The sequence below is a fragment of the Oryctolagus cuniculus genome, chromosome 1 (genome assembly GCF_051225735.1).
Source record: "Oryctolagus cuniculus isolate XC-2025 breed Fujian yellow rabbit chromosome 1, ASM5122573v1, whole genome shotgun sequence".
In the NCBI taxonomy this organism is placed as follows: domain Eukaryota; kingdom Metazoa; phylum Chordata; class Mammalia; order Lagomorpha; family Leporidae; genus Oryctolagus; species Oryctolagus cuniculus.
The window spans coordinates 91,048,090-91,062,296 of NC_142867.1; the positions used below are offsets into that span (position 1 = coordinate 91,048,090).

Consider the following 14,207-nt stretch of genomic DNA (forward strand, 5'->3'; position numbering starts at 1 on the left):
GAGACTGAAAGTCCAGAAAACATAACATGGACTCCGGATGCATCACTCTGGATGGCGTCATAGGAGGCGCATACAAGAGGGAACAGGTCACATGGTGAGTCAGGAAGACAAAGATGGAGGGGCTCAAGTGCCAGGCTCTCTTTTATAACAGCTCACTCTCAAAGGAATTTACTATGGTCCCAAGAAAATAACATTAGTCCTATGTGTACCAAGCTGTGCCTTTTAAAGGTTTAGCCTCTTCCCGACACTGCTGTAGTGATGATCAAGTCTCCAGTACATGACCTTTGGAAGACAAGCCACATCCAAAAACATATCACCATAGTGCTTTTGCTGAATCCTTATCACAATACTTATCACACAAAGTTGAAACTAACCATTCATCTTGCTGTCTTACTGGACCATAAAATGCTTAAGATTAGGGTGTTTTTCTTGTTCATGTTTAAATTTCCAAAAAGTAGCACAGTGTGTAGCATATAATGAAGATTAAATTATATATAATATATTCAATTATATATCTTATATTTATAGTTTAAATCAATTAGTTGTACACATACATATAAAGTACAGAAACATAAGTAAAGAAACAAACATTCACATCCAGCCATTTATCTGATTTCCAGTTTGACTCATAATTCTGGTTACAGCATAATAAAAATTTCAAAGTAGGCCAACCATGGAATGCAGAGAGATAAATTCAATGACAATGAAGAACAGATTCTAATTTAATCAGAGTGGTAGAGGAAGAGGAAAAGAAACTGATCTGAGATATATAAGAAGGTCAAATAAGCATGTTCGGTAAAGAATAGAATTCATGTTCCAGGAAGAATGAGACATTGGAAATGTGTGTCATATTTTTGTCTTATGCAGTTGGGATGTGAGTAGACTCATTCACTGAGACTGAGTGCATTGAAAAATGAATGATCATTGTTACTGTCATGGTTGGGAAGGGAGAAAGAAAAGCAGACATAGCTCTTGGTTCAGTTCATACATGTCAATTTTGTCATGACTTTGAGAAATCCAAAGGAGAAAGGGAGTGTAACTTTGAAAGTTTTTTGTGTGTAGGTGCTATACTATAGTCACAGATGGCCTCAGAAGAGATTCCTTATTTAAAGAAAAAGAGAAACAAACATTGATAGGAGCCCTCTAAACCATAACAATTGGGATATTGAATATGAAAGGTAGATAACAGTGAGAGAGAAATACATGATATATTAAAATGAGAACAATAAGTATAGATATCTGTTCTGTGGAACATGGTTGTGTTGTCTAAGAGTGAAATAAGGCCAAAGGTGAAGGAGGATATGGTGTTAGGAAAGGGTGATGGCTACATTTTTGTGTCAACTAAACATTTGGTAAATATCATTCAGAATTATTCTGAGTGTGTCTGTCAGAATGCTTCTGGATAATATGAACATTGTAATCAGTTGAGCAAATAAAGCACATTGCTCCTCTGCACTGCGAGTGGGCCCCACCTTTTGGATGAAGGCCTGAATGGACCAAAGAAGGTGACTTCGACTTCCACCCAGGTTAAGGGCGATTTCCCATGCCTAATGCACTTTGAGCTGGGACTCTGAATTCCACCCTTCCTTGCTTCCTTCCTTCCCTTTATTTTTTGTCCCCTGCTTTCAATCTCAAACTAAAACTTCCTATATCTTTGAGGCTGGCATCCTACTAATATAAACACAATCTTGAACTCTCCTGGGCCTCTTTCTGCTAACTGAAGACTGGGCGTTTTTTGTCTGCATCATTACATGAGCCAATTCCTTCCACAGCCGTGTGCGGCAGAAGAGCTTGCAGTCAATGTCAGATCACTCACTATACTATGGTAGTTCAAAAGATTATAACAAAGCTGAAAAAAATATCATTCTTGGATTGACATCATGGCCATGGTAACATCATAGCAGAATCCATTACTCATATGTCTGTGGTGTTTCAGGTGTGAACAAATTTACTGTGCTGCCAGTGATACTGATGTGTATCATATCCAGTTTTATACAGCACAAAAAACTTGATACTGATAATAAACAACTATGTTAATGGTTTACATATTTACCTTTCTATACTTTTTAATCATTATTTTAGAATGTACTTATTCTAATTCTAAAGGCTCATTGTGAAACACTTTATGCCATATTATTTCGGAAGCAGCCAATTCATCTGGACTCACTTGCATCAAGGGTCAAGCGATTGATCTATACCATCTGGGTTTGAGTAAATTCATTATGATGTTTGTATAAGGATGAAATTAACTATTCCTGCACTTCTCAAATCATATCCCTGTCACTAAGTGATACGTAACTCTTATTTATATATCTTACATGATTGTATATCAATATTTAAGATGGAGGAGCCTGAAATGTATTTAATATCATGTACAACATATTTAGCTCTAAATACTGTGAAAATAATCTCATTGAGATTTTAGGTCATGTGGTATGTGATGACCAGTGAATCCAATGATCATGTGTACAGTTATGTATCTTCCTGTGTTACATGTGGCAGTTGTTCCTATGCAATGTTATAAGCAAGTTCTATGTTAATGAATCAGACTTCAAAGACTTGCTAACCTCTTACAGAGTTCTACTAACTGAAGAACTGTGGGCTAGAGAGGAAACTCAAACTTAAAATTTGTTTTGATTTCAGTCAAAGGAATTCTTTCCCTTCCAGGGTTTAACGATATTCATGTAGTCAACTTGCTACCAAGTAGCTTTTTGAAATACTTGTGGAATAAAACTGTATTTGTGAAAGGTAATGGAGCGCCTCAGTGTAGCTCTGTATTGCAGGCAGATTGGGCTTTCCATGTGGACGTAATCGGGTCATCTTTAGTTGAGGTTGTACCCTTGGTTTGTGGACCATGAATAACTTCTATACATGTCAACATAAGTGCACTGTTAATGAGTTATTGTGCTTACTCTAGAATGGTTGATGGCAGACCAGCTTTAGTTAGCCAATTAAGTCATTCTGTATATTAGTTTTAGTTTATCTGGTGCCTTTTCCTTAATTGGTAAATTCATATATCTATACTCCAGATCTCTTTGTCTTCTCTGGTATCAATTTGGTAAGCTAACCATAATATCATATTGTGGCATTAAGCTAAAATGATAGCAGATTATTTCCTGACTATCCTGAAACTTAGAAGTTAAATATAAAAATATTACCAATTTTTTACGTCTTCTGAGGGCTTTCTCATTGGCTTTACAGGATTCTTATCAGCTTGCTAGTGTTTCTGAGGTCTCTTTGTTAGTACAAATCCCCTATTCTTATAAAGAAATCAATTATATATCACTTAGTATAAAATGATTTTAATAAGTGAATTTGCAAGAAGTTTTAGAAATAATGACAACATAAAATAATTGTGTAGAAGGTTTTCAGGAAAACTTTAAGAATATCTGAAACTTGGCCGGCGCCGCGGCTCACTAGGCTAATCCTCCGCCTAGCGGCGCCGGCACACCGGGTTCTAGTCCCGGTTGGGGCGCCGGATTCTGTCCCGGTTGCCCCTCTTCCAGGCCAGCCCTCTGCTGTGGCCAGGGAGTGCAGTGGAGGATGGCCCAGGTGCTTGGGCCCTGCACCCCATGGGAGACCAGGAAAAGCACCTGGCTCCTGGCTCCTGCCATCGGATCAGCGCGGTGCGCCGGCCGTAGCGCGCCGGTCGCGGCGGCCATTGGAGGGTGAACCAACGGCAAAAGGAAGACCTTTCTCTCTGTCCCTCTCTCTCACTGTCCACTCTGCCTGTCAAAAAAAAAAAAAAAAAAAAAAAAAAAGAATATCTGAAACTTGAAAAGGAAGCTAAATATAAATAGAAGCTGTTCAGAGAGGAAGGGTGGGAAAGTCATTTGAATCGTAAATAACAGCACTACATAATCACTTACAATTACTATGTTAGCACAAAAGATTATATATCTTTTTTTTTTTTTTTTTTTTTTTTTTTTTTTTTGGACAGGCAGAGTGGACAGTGAGAGAGAGAGAGAGAGAGAGAGAGAAAGCTCTTCCTTTTTCCGTTGGTTCACCCCACAGTGGCTGCTGCGGCCGGCACACCGCGCTGATCTGAAGCCAGGAGCCAGGTGCTTCTCCTGGTCTCCCATGCAGGTGCAAGGGCCCAAGCACTTGGGCCATCCTCCACTGCACTCCCAGGCCACAGCAGAGAGCTGGACTGGAAGAGGAGCAATGGGGACAGAATCCAGTGCCCCGACCAGGACTAGAACCCCGGTGCCGGCGGCGCCACAGGTGGAGGATTAGCCCAGTGAGCCATGGCACCAGCCGATTATATATAATTTTAAGGCTTAGTTTTTATAAGTTATTTTCATGCAAAGTCTTATTGTTTTCCAAATCATTGTCACATTAAGAACAGAAAATAACAAGCATATTCTGTTAGAGATAGTCATTCTGGAGTAAGGCAAAAATAGTTCCAATCTAATAAGAGAAAACTGATAAATTTTTAAAAAGTTGGAAAAGGATTTAGAAATGTAGAAAATAAGTGGAAAGTGTCAAGTTTATTGTATGGCTTTTGAAACTAAGATGATTATAAAGACTTTGTTTTCTTTGTAAAGTTAGATTAAAATAGTAAAAAAAAATATAAGACAAATTCATGTTGACTAGACAAGAGTGAAGTAATGCAGTGCTATGAAACATGAGATACATCATACTATTTTTGAGTAAGTCACCTAGGATGACTTACGGTAAAATTAAATTTTTTTAAAGTGGGGAGAAAAATATTGATTGGTTTGTTAGTCCATTTCTTGTTGCTCTATAAGAATCCCTAAGACTGAGTAACTTATGAAGAAATGGAGTTTATTTAGCTCACAATTTATGAAATCAAAATTTATGTAAATCATGTTGCTCCATCTAGAGAGGGCTATGCCTTGTGTCAAGTAATGGCAGAGTGGTTAAAGATACACAGGTACATGCAGAAGGAAAGCAAAAGGAAATTCACTCATTTTTAACAGCCTGCCTGCTATCTTCATAACTGAAACCCAGTCGTGTGAGAGCAGGAATTCACTCAAGAAAGGCATTAAATCCATTTATGAGGACTAAGTCCTAGTGACCCAAACATCCCTCTCCACCAACATTGCCACACAATGCATTGAGCCTCTACATGAGTTTGGTGGAGACAAAAACTCTAATCAAATTAGCAAAGGTCCTGTTCTATCATAAGATGTGACTTAAGATAGCAGATGTAAAACTCCATTTCTGACTTTTCAAAAATGATCCTTTGAGTAGACAGAAGCTCTGATATCATGATGCCCTGAAATGGTAAAAGGCTATCTTGATTTAGAATAAGTTCATGGCAGGAACTTAAAGAACTCTGACTTGACTCTAGATGGAGTCTCTTCTTTACAACATACTGCCTAAACAACAGGCATGAGCTTATTAGGACACAAGGCTGAAAGGTGTTGATGCTGAGGAACTAACTTGAGGAGAGACTTTGAAAAGAGCAATCACCAGAACAATACTGTTCATCGTAATTGTTTTTTAGGTATCTCAATAATTAAAGTAGAAAAATAATAATTGGAAATATTTATCAAATATGTATTATGTACTAAGCTTGGTAGTGAACCTTTCATATGTATTATATGATTTAATTTTTCTCAGTATCCCTATAAATTTGGGGAAAATAATACACTCTATAATCGCTAAGAAATTATGATATGATACAAATATGGGATTCTGACTTTCCAAAAAATTCTTCTTGATAGCCCAAATGAAAGGAAACAGCTCTTCAATACATAAATGAAAGGTTCTGCTGATTGCTTAAATAACTGCTTCTCTGACAAACTTTATAAACACCAAAAAAAAAATCATGCTAGCCTTTTAACAAAATTTTGTTTACTAAGGAAGAGAGCAGAAATTTATAATATTCACAATATTAAGGAAGGAAAGAAGAAAAGAAAGGAGTGGTATGCAATGAAGGAAGATGGATAATAAAGAAATGCCAGGTGAATAAAGGGAGGAACCAAGAATAGAAAAAAGAAACTTGTTCATAATTCATAACTAAAAATGGTAACAAATTGTTGAGAATACAGTGATTGATTTGCTTTTTAAGTAAATTTAGAATATAATTTCCTCACATAATTTTGTATTTTTAGACTGATATTTAAAAATAAGATTTCTATATTGCTAAAAAATGTGATTTTGTTGACTAAAATGTTTATAGTATGTACTTGGTATCTGAAATACAAACCAGGTTTAAAGAAAATCTGTTGATGTTCTGTCATTTTTGACTGAAGAAACTGTAAATTTCTTATGATCCCAACTGATATAAATAAAGAGTCATAGAGCTAAAAATCTTGTTTGTGAAGACAACCTGCTCATGAAATAATGCACCTGGAATTTTTCCCTACTCTTGGTAGTTTCTTTTTCTTTTTTTTTTTTTTTTTTTTTGGTAGTTTCTTATCGTGGGATCTCAGCTGATGGCTTAGGTCGCGCTGAAGCCCTCCATAGATCTTGTTTTCCAGAGATTACATTCCAGTTTAGTTATTTGAGATATGTTGTGAGTATTTTTATGCTTTGTTTTGATGCTGGGACATTGATAAATCTAGTAAAAGTACACTTTATAGAAATAAAAATTAAATTAAAAGGAGACCTTCATTGAAACAGTGAACTTAGTGCAAGTGAAAAGAATAGTGTTCACACAATTGCATGTTCTCTGAGGGTCACCAGAGAATAGGCTAGAAAGTAATTCTCAAAAGCATTTTACACTTTAAACAGATATAAGCTTTTAAGAAAAATACATAATATCAGTCCCTTAAATAGGTTTAAGAATAAAATATCATTGAAAATACTTGGAATAGCATAATTTTTATAAAATATTATAAAAACTAAGAAAAGTTAGAAATACAAGTGTAAATGGGTTCAAATATTTTAAGGTATTATAATGCATGAAAGTTTACTTGCAGTAATATTCTTTGCTCCTTTAATAAATAAAAATTGTAGGGGAAAACAAATCTAAAAAGCAGCATCTGTTAGATAAATATATTTAATAGGAAGTGTTATAAATAGTTGCAAATATGGGTAAAAAACCTAGTGAATGCATATGTAACTAAATAGAACCATGATATAAAATATTTAGTAAGACTGGGATTTGGCCAAAGAAAAGTGTTTAAAAATTAATCTGTACTTACAACAGTATATATTCTTTCTCAACAGGTGACCATAACGATTGTCATTTAATGCTGTTCAAGATCTAAGCATCGTTTTTGCATGACTGCTACAAAAGGATTACTTTCCAGAAACCAGTTCCTTCCTCAAGAGTGTAATTTGGGCCCTGTTTTCAGAAAGCAGGTACAATCCATCTTTATTACATTGGCTTTAAAACTGAAAGATATGTTGAAAGAAACATAACCTTACAACCCATATGTATCATTTAGGGACCTCCTTGAGTCAACTGATCAATATGCTAAAGCTTAATATTTAATGTTCTCAAATTTAGGAAGTGACTTATCCTTGAATTGCAAATGTCTTGATTGTGTCAGTAAATATAAACATTCTAAAAATATTCTAGGAATATTATTAAGTGAAAAGGTCGAATGTTTTGTCTTTATTTGATTTCTAGTTTGTTATAAGCATGACAAGTGTATGAAGATGGTGTGAAACTGCTGAAAATGATGAGAGAAATTGTACTGTGACACAGCTCCTGTTTCTTGGTATATTCCACGCCAACAGAAAATGTGCTACTGAAGGGATTTTGCACTTTGTGATGTGTTTGTCTTTGAAGACAGCTTAAGTTAAATAAGCAAGAAATTGTGGGCAACAAGGTAGGGTCAGGGCCACCAGGGAGGGGGATGTTTTGGAAGAGCAGACTGTTTATGCTGATTACTCAGCAGCGCCAAATTCCTTTATATTTAATGCGATTGATGGAAATCACTAAATATTAATTACACATATTTTGAGTAATATTGACCATTGCAGAAATTAATAATAGTGCTTCAAAATGAATAATTTAAAATATATGATTAGACCGATCTTTAATATTCCTGGCTAAGAGGGTAACAATAGATAATCCTAGATTAAATCTGATACATGCTACTGAACCACAATATTCATGACATTTTTTAGATAATCAGCCAAGGAGGTCAATCTGTTCTGGATATAAAATGATGTATTGTTGGTTTCCAGTTAGTTATAAAATATTGACAACATTACACTCAGTTTCAAAGCTGTCACATGTCTATCCTCTAATTTGTCAGGTTAATTCAGATAAAATCAATACAAAATTTGGAGAGTTTTTCCTCAGGCTATTCTGTGCTTTCAGTTTCTCTAAGCTTAAATATTATGGTTAAAGAAAAGTGACTAATTCTGATGCTAAGGAGCAATTCCATGTAATAATAAAGGAGTCAAAAGCTTTTCCAGTATATTTGATTTTGCTTTAAATGAGTCACACCAAAATTTTGTCGTGGCATGAAGACAATTTAATATCTCATGTGCCTCCCTTTCAGTTCATGTAATTATGCCAGGTTGCCATGTCATTGAAGGTCCTAATGTATCAGATATTCTTAAATTAATTTTGTGAAGAAAAGTAGCCATGAATTTCCCATTTTGCTTCCTAAGAACAGAAAACCAGGGAAGAGAGATAAATGGGAAAAGGGTGGAAAGACTCTTAACAGTGAAATTCCAAACATGGGTAAAAGTGAGGTCCCTATAAATCTGCCCGCTGAAATATTCTAACATTAGGCAAATTGTAAGTCAAATTTTACCATGACAGATCTGTCTGTTACAATAAAAATGATTTCATTGTAGTTTTCATATACAACATAAACTAAAAATAACAATCTGTATTGTATTTACAAATATAAATGTATGAGAAAGTGCCCATTTCCTGTATATAAGCCATTCTGTCCTTAACTCTTAAGCACAGAAGCATCTTAACAAATATTAACTTGTTAATTCTGGGATATCTATGAATACTGGAGATAAATTCAGTCTAGGCAACTTAACTGAATTCTGCATGTTAGAAACAGGTTACAATGGTTGAAGACATTCACAGAAAGACAAGTAAACATAGGATAGCAGCTGTAGGTAAGAACGTTTCTGAGCTATTGCTTACTTCCAGATGGATGATGGATATGCAATTTAAATTTGTGCTAGGTGTACCAGCAGATGGAAGGAGAATGGAGTAAATGTCTTGGCCACCTGTGAACTGATATATTCTATCAATTACTTAGTGAATTGTATAAAATTCACGTAGCTCAATAGAACTCTAATTAATTTTTGGAAAGAGACTTTTTGTCAACCTATTAATAAATCCAAGTTTCAAGTTGAGGATGAGAAGCATATTTAACTGTGCAGAGAACCAATGAAAGACAGTTTGGCATAGCACAGTTCCCTCTTGCTATGTCACTCATGCCATTGCTCTGCTCCACTAATTGAACAGCATATTGGTAGAATAGGAAGCAATTGAAACAAATGAGACAGATTGAGCACTCCAAAAAATACATAAGTGAATTAGAATTGATGAATCTGCTAAGAGTGGATTCACTGTGTCACTTTAAATAAAACCCCATTTCATTCACAGACTTGCCCCTAATCTGTCACTACAGCTACTTAAAACATTCAGAGGAGACACTGACGGTTTCATCTTGACACAACCGACTACATTCCTGCCATAAGAGGCAACATATATTAAAAGAGGTCCTGAGTTCAGCCTCTGAGGATGAAATGTTTCACTCAATGACTCAGACAACGCTTAGTATAGACATTGGCTTTTCTCCAGGAGAATGCTCCATCCATTAGAGAAGAGCCCGAGTGGCTCTAGGTTACATTGATTTTCAGAACTGTCAGGATTCTCATTACCTAATGAATGAAAACCCCTATAATGTAGCGCGAATATATGCAACTAGAGAGTTCTTTAGCTAATGACAATAGAGAGGAAGTTTCTCTGAATTTCCAAAAAGGGAATTTTAATTTTTGTCATTAATGGTCTTGAAAATTCCAAGTTTGAAAAAAATGCATGCCACATATGTGTTATGTATGTAAAAAGCACATCTATTTGTTGAAATATTTACAGTGTGGGCCAGAATTGGTGACTAGACAAAGGAAATTCCGTGGAGATAGTTTTGATGGAATATTAGAACTGTATGGCACCTGAAGTGTCCATGGTAGTGCTTCAGGAGCAGTGTACTCAGAACAACAGAAAACTGATGTCTCGTTGACAAGAAGGGAGATGCTACATTTTCTTCCTAAATGTATATTCAATAATACAATGTTAATTCATGTTGAGGTATTTGTTATAGGCATCTGTACTTGGTCGTTGTAAAATTATTTATTTTTAAATGTATTATTTAACTATTAGATGCAAAGAAATTTATGTTTCACTCATTTTTTTAAAGCCAGGTAACATAGTTTTTACTCCATTTAGGCATTCATTTTTGAGAAGATGTTATCCTTGCATAGGCATTTAATTGACCTTCTCCAACTCTTCCCTTTATCTCTTAATCCTATCTAGTATGCTGTATACTTTTAGTTTTACTGCTTTTCAGGTTCAAACTCAAGGACAAATGCCACAGCTTCCACAAGTCGCATCATGTATGAAATAAAATAATCATGCCATATACTGACTGATATCAGTATTGCTTCTTCTGTTTTATTTCTTAGACAATATTTTTAAAGATACATCCTATATCTTATACCAATCTGTGCCCTCCTTGATGACTTGCACATAGTGTATTCTTAATTAATATATAAAGAAAAATTGCAGAAGTAATGATTGATAAAACTGATGGTCAGAGTTTCAAAGGCAGACTTGTATCTTTCAAAGCTTTAATATATCCAATAAATTCTCCACAAAGCTTTGAAACTTCACACAGTGGTACCGAAGTGTACTGAGTTCATTCTATTCCGTTCCCAATTACCATGACTGCATGTGTCATTATAAAAGGTTTTATGCTATCACTTTAATGTTACATTAAGCAAGTTGATATATTTGTTTTTATGCCATGTTTCTTCTCTAATTTTTTCTGATATATTAAAGATGTGAGGGGAAAGAAACAGTACTTTCAGTAAAAATGTTTTGATCACATGTGATATAGGTGACTTTTGTGGTTATACTTATAATATGCGATATGTAGATTTCCAGGAAATGTAGAAGCTTCAGATTATGAGTGCTTATAGTATTGAAAGGACATCAAAAAATTTGAGGAAGATGAACTTAAAAGGTAATGAATATTTTTTGAAGTGCCCTTGTACTTATATGTAAATATTCATTCTTCTGTTATGTTTTATGGAATGGTAGAGCTCTGTAACACTTAGTGTGATCACCATCTCATGCAATTAATTTAAAGACAAAATCTGAATTATACAAAGAACTTCACATGATGCATGTGCTTCTCAAATACATTCATAATTTAAAATAATGAAATACTTCATCATTACATTCTGAATATAATGTTTAATAATTAAAATATTTGATACTGAGCAAGCATGTAGAATGGGAACTATTCAATTATCTTTGAGGTTTTATTTGGGTAAAGAAAGAGGTGAAAAATCACCTTTGTGTCTATATGTCACCATAGCACATCATGTTGTTCTAAGATTTCAGTGGTGCGTAGCAGTGGAAATCACAGAGATGAGTACATAGACTTTTCCATAGACTGAGTTTTCCAGGTCATTTAATCCTTTCTAGCATCTTCAAAACTGTCTTACAGAGTTAATGATAACAGATTGTCATATTATTGTCCTCATAGTAGCCTGCTGGATAGAAGATAAAGAATACTATACTCTCAAAGTAATAGGTGAAAATATAATGAACAAGTCTTCAAATCCATTCTCTCTCTGTGTGTGTGTGTGTGTGTATGCCTCTCCTCTGCCACCCCCACATACATACACACACAGAATCACACACACCATGTGCATTGGTGCATGGTGTCCTTTGATGAGAAACTGTGAAAAACAGAATGAAATCAAGACCTGGGCAATAAACAAAACCAAAACCAAAAGGTCAACACATACAAGATTTGATAAAAGGATAAATGGTTGAAAGTGGTATCATTTTGTACTAGACTCTCATTCAGAACCACATACAATAAGCATTTTTGGAACAATTCTCACAGATTTCATAGTCTGGCTTCACAAATTATGACAGATGATAAACAGAATGTGGGAGCAGGTGTTTAGGCTAGTACTTAACACACGCATCTTTCAAGTAGGAGTGCCTGAGTTTTATTCCTGGATCTGGTTCCTAACTCCAGTTTCCCACGGATGAGACTCTGAGGGGTAGAGGGATTGGCTCAAGTAGTTGGGTTTCTGCCACTCACAAGGAAGTCCTCGATTGCATTCCTGACTCCTGGTTCCAGTGCCAGCCCAACCCCTGCTATTGTGGACATCTGGGGAGTGAGCCAGCAGATGAAAGTACATATTATCTCTCTCCCTCTCCCAGTCTCTCTGTCTGTCTCTCAAACAATCTGCCGTAACGTCTGGACTCCCAGAAATAAACACAGAACCATTCTATGAATTTAGAGTGGACAGCCTCACAAGTAGAAAAAATTAACCATATTAAAGAACTCTGCATGCAAACTAACTTTAAGTGGTTCATAAGCAACCAACAGCTGGGAAGCCGCTGTACAAACATGTATTACACTGAGTCATTTGCTCAACAATACATCATTAACTGAGGTTATATTGTCCAACAAAGGGAACTACTAGCAAGATGTGGCTATTGAGCACTTAAAGTGTGGCTAGTTTGAATTGAGCTATTTTATGAAAATAAAATGCAAAATAGATTTCCAAGGTTCATTACTGAAGACATCAAGGAATTGGTTTTTAAGGGAGTTTGAAACCTATGCATCCTGGTTCTAGAGCCTGTGTTTTTAATCACAATTCTGATGAGACACAAATGTTTGACCAAGTAATCTAAATTTTATCTTTTTGTTGAACTTGACTAGAGAACTACATACTTGAATCTCATTATTTTCCCATCATAAAATTGTTTGATGGAATTGACTTTTAGAGTTTGTTCTTGATTTGCATTGATGGGAATTATAAGTTTCAGTAACACTCATATTATAGTAAGTGTTGGGCATATTTTCCAGGGCATCTGACAGTGTTCCATGAGGATTTGGATGGAGTAGGATTGGAAAAGATCGCTCTTTTCTAACTAATCAAGAGTATTTCCTTCTATTTTAGCTTCTAGGAGGCTTAAATGCAAATCAAAGCCAAATGTAGCCATGCAAAAGTGCTAGATTTTATGATTTCATCCATTATCTCTTCTTATCAGTATTTTACCTTGATTATTTTTCTTAAAAAATTATTTGGGAGGGAGGAAAAAGAGAGAGAGAGAGAGAGGAGCAAGTGTTCCTGTCTACTATTTCACTCCCAAATGCCCACATGTGCTGGAGCTGAGCAGAGATTGGGAGTCAAGAAGGCAATCCAGGTCTCCCATGTGAGTGGCAGCAGTACAGTTTATTGAGCCATCACTGCTGCCTCCCAGGATCTGCATTGACTGAAAGCTGACATCTGGAGCCAGAGTCAGAAACTGAACCCAGACCCTCCCATATGAAGTGCAGGTACCCTAACCACTAGGCCAACGCCTGCCTTCTCTCTCCATTATTAGATACTTATTTTATTTGCTTATTTTTCTTTAGATTTTTGTAAATTGTGTCAGTATTGATATGAAATGTGTTATACAAATAATCTATTAAAATCGTTGATGCAACCTTTTTTCTAATTTCTAAAGCTTTTCTCATTCATAATATATACCTGTTATTAGTGAGCTAGATCTGTAGCCATGAATAATTTTTTAAATGTTTGCACTTAAGAAATTGACTTTCTGTTATAAAAAGCATTATCAAATGAATAGAAAAAATGTACAATATTTTGAATGATGAATCCATGGAAAAATAAATCAATGTTAAAAGGATAGAGAATGTCAGAATTGGATACTGTTTGTTTTGTATCTGTCTTGGAGATCACAGAAGCTTTCCTGCCAAGGTGACAGTTGATGTATTTAAGGGTGCTTGCCATGTGGATTTCCTGGCAGCAGAAGTGGCATCAGTTGCAAATGCCCTGAGGCAGGAGTGTGTTTGGTGTGCTCCGGGAGCTTAGTCTGTTAGAAGAGAGACTGTGAGGCAGAGAGCAGAAAAGTGAGATCAGAGAGCTGGTGAGACACAACCTGAGAGCAAGCCAGTCAAAGTGAGGTGTGGTGAGCACTTCGGCTTCACTCTCAGGGAGGCAGGAAGCAAGCTGTGGGAGGGTTTTGTACTGAGGAATGTCGCGGTTTA

At 35.7% G+C, this 14,207-nt stretch overlaps 1 protein-coding gene across 2 annotated transcripts in view; it reads left to right on the forward strand.

Moving 5' to 3' along the window:
* Positions 1–14,207, forward strand: part of CNTN5 (contactin 5) — a 1,376,886-nt gene that overhangs the window by 318,818 nt on the left and 1,043,861 nt on the right. For both annotated transcript variants that reach the window (XM_089312106.1, XM_051820359.3), the window contains exon 2: positions 7,144–7,278. The gene's annotated coding sequence lies outside the window, so the exon portion shown is untranslated. The remainder of the gene's footprint in view (positions 1–7,143; positions 7,279–14,207) is intronic.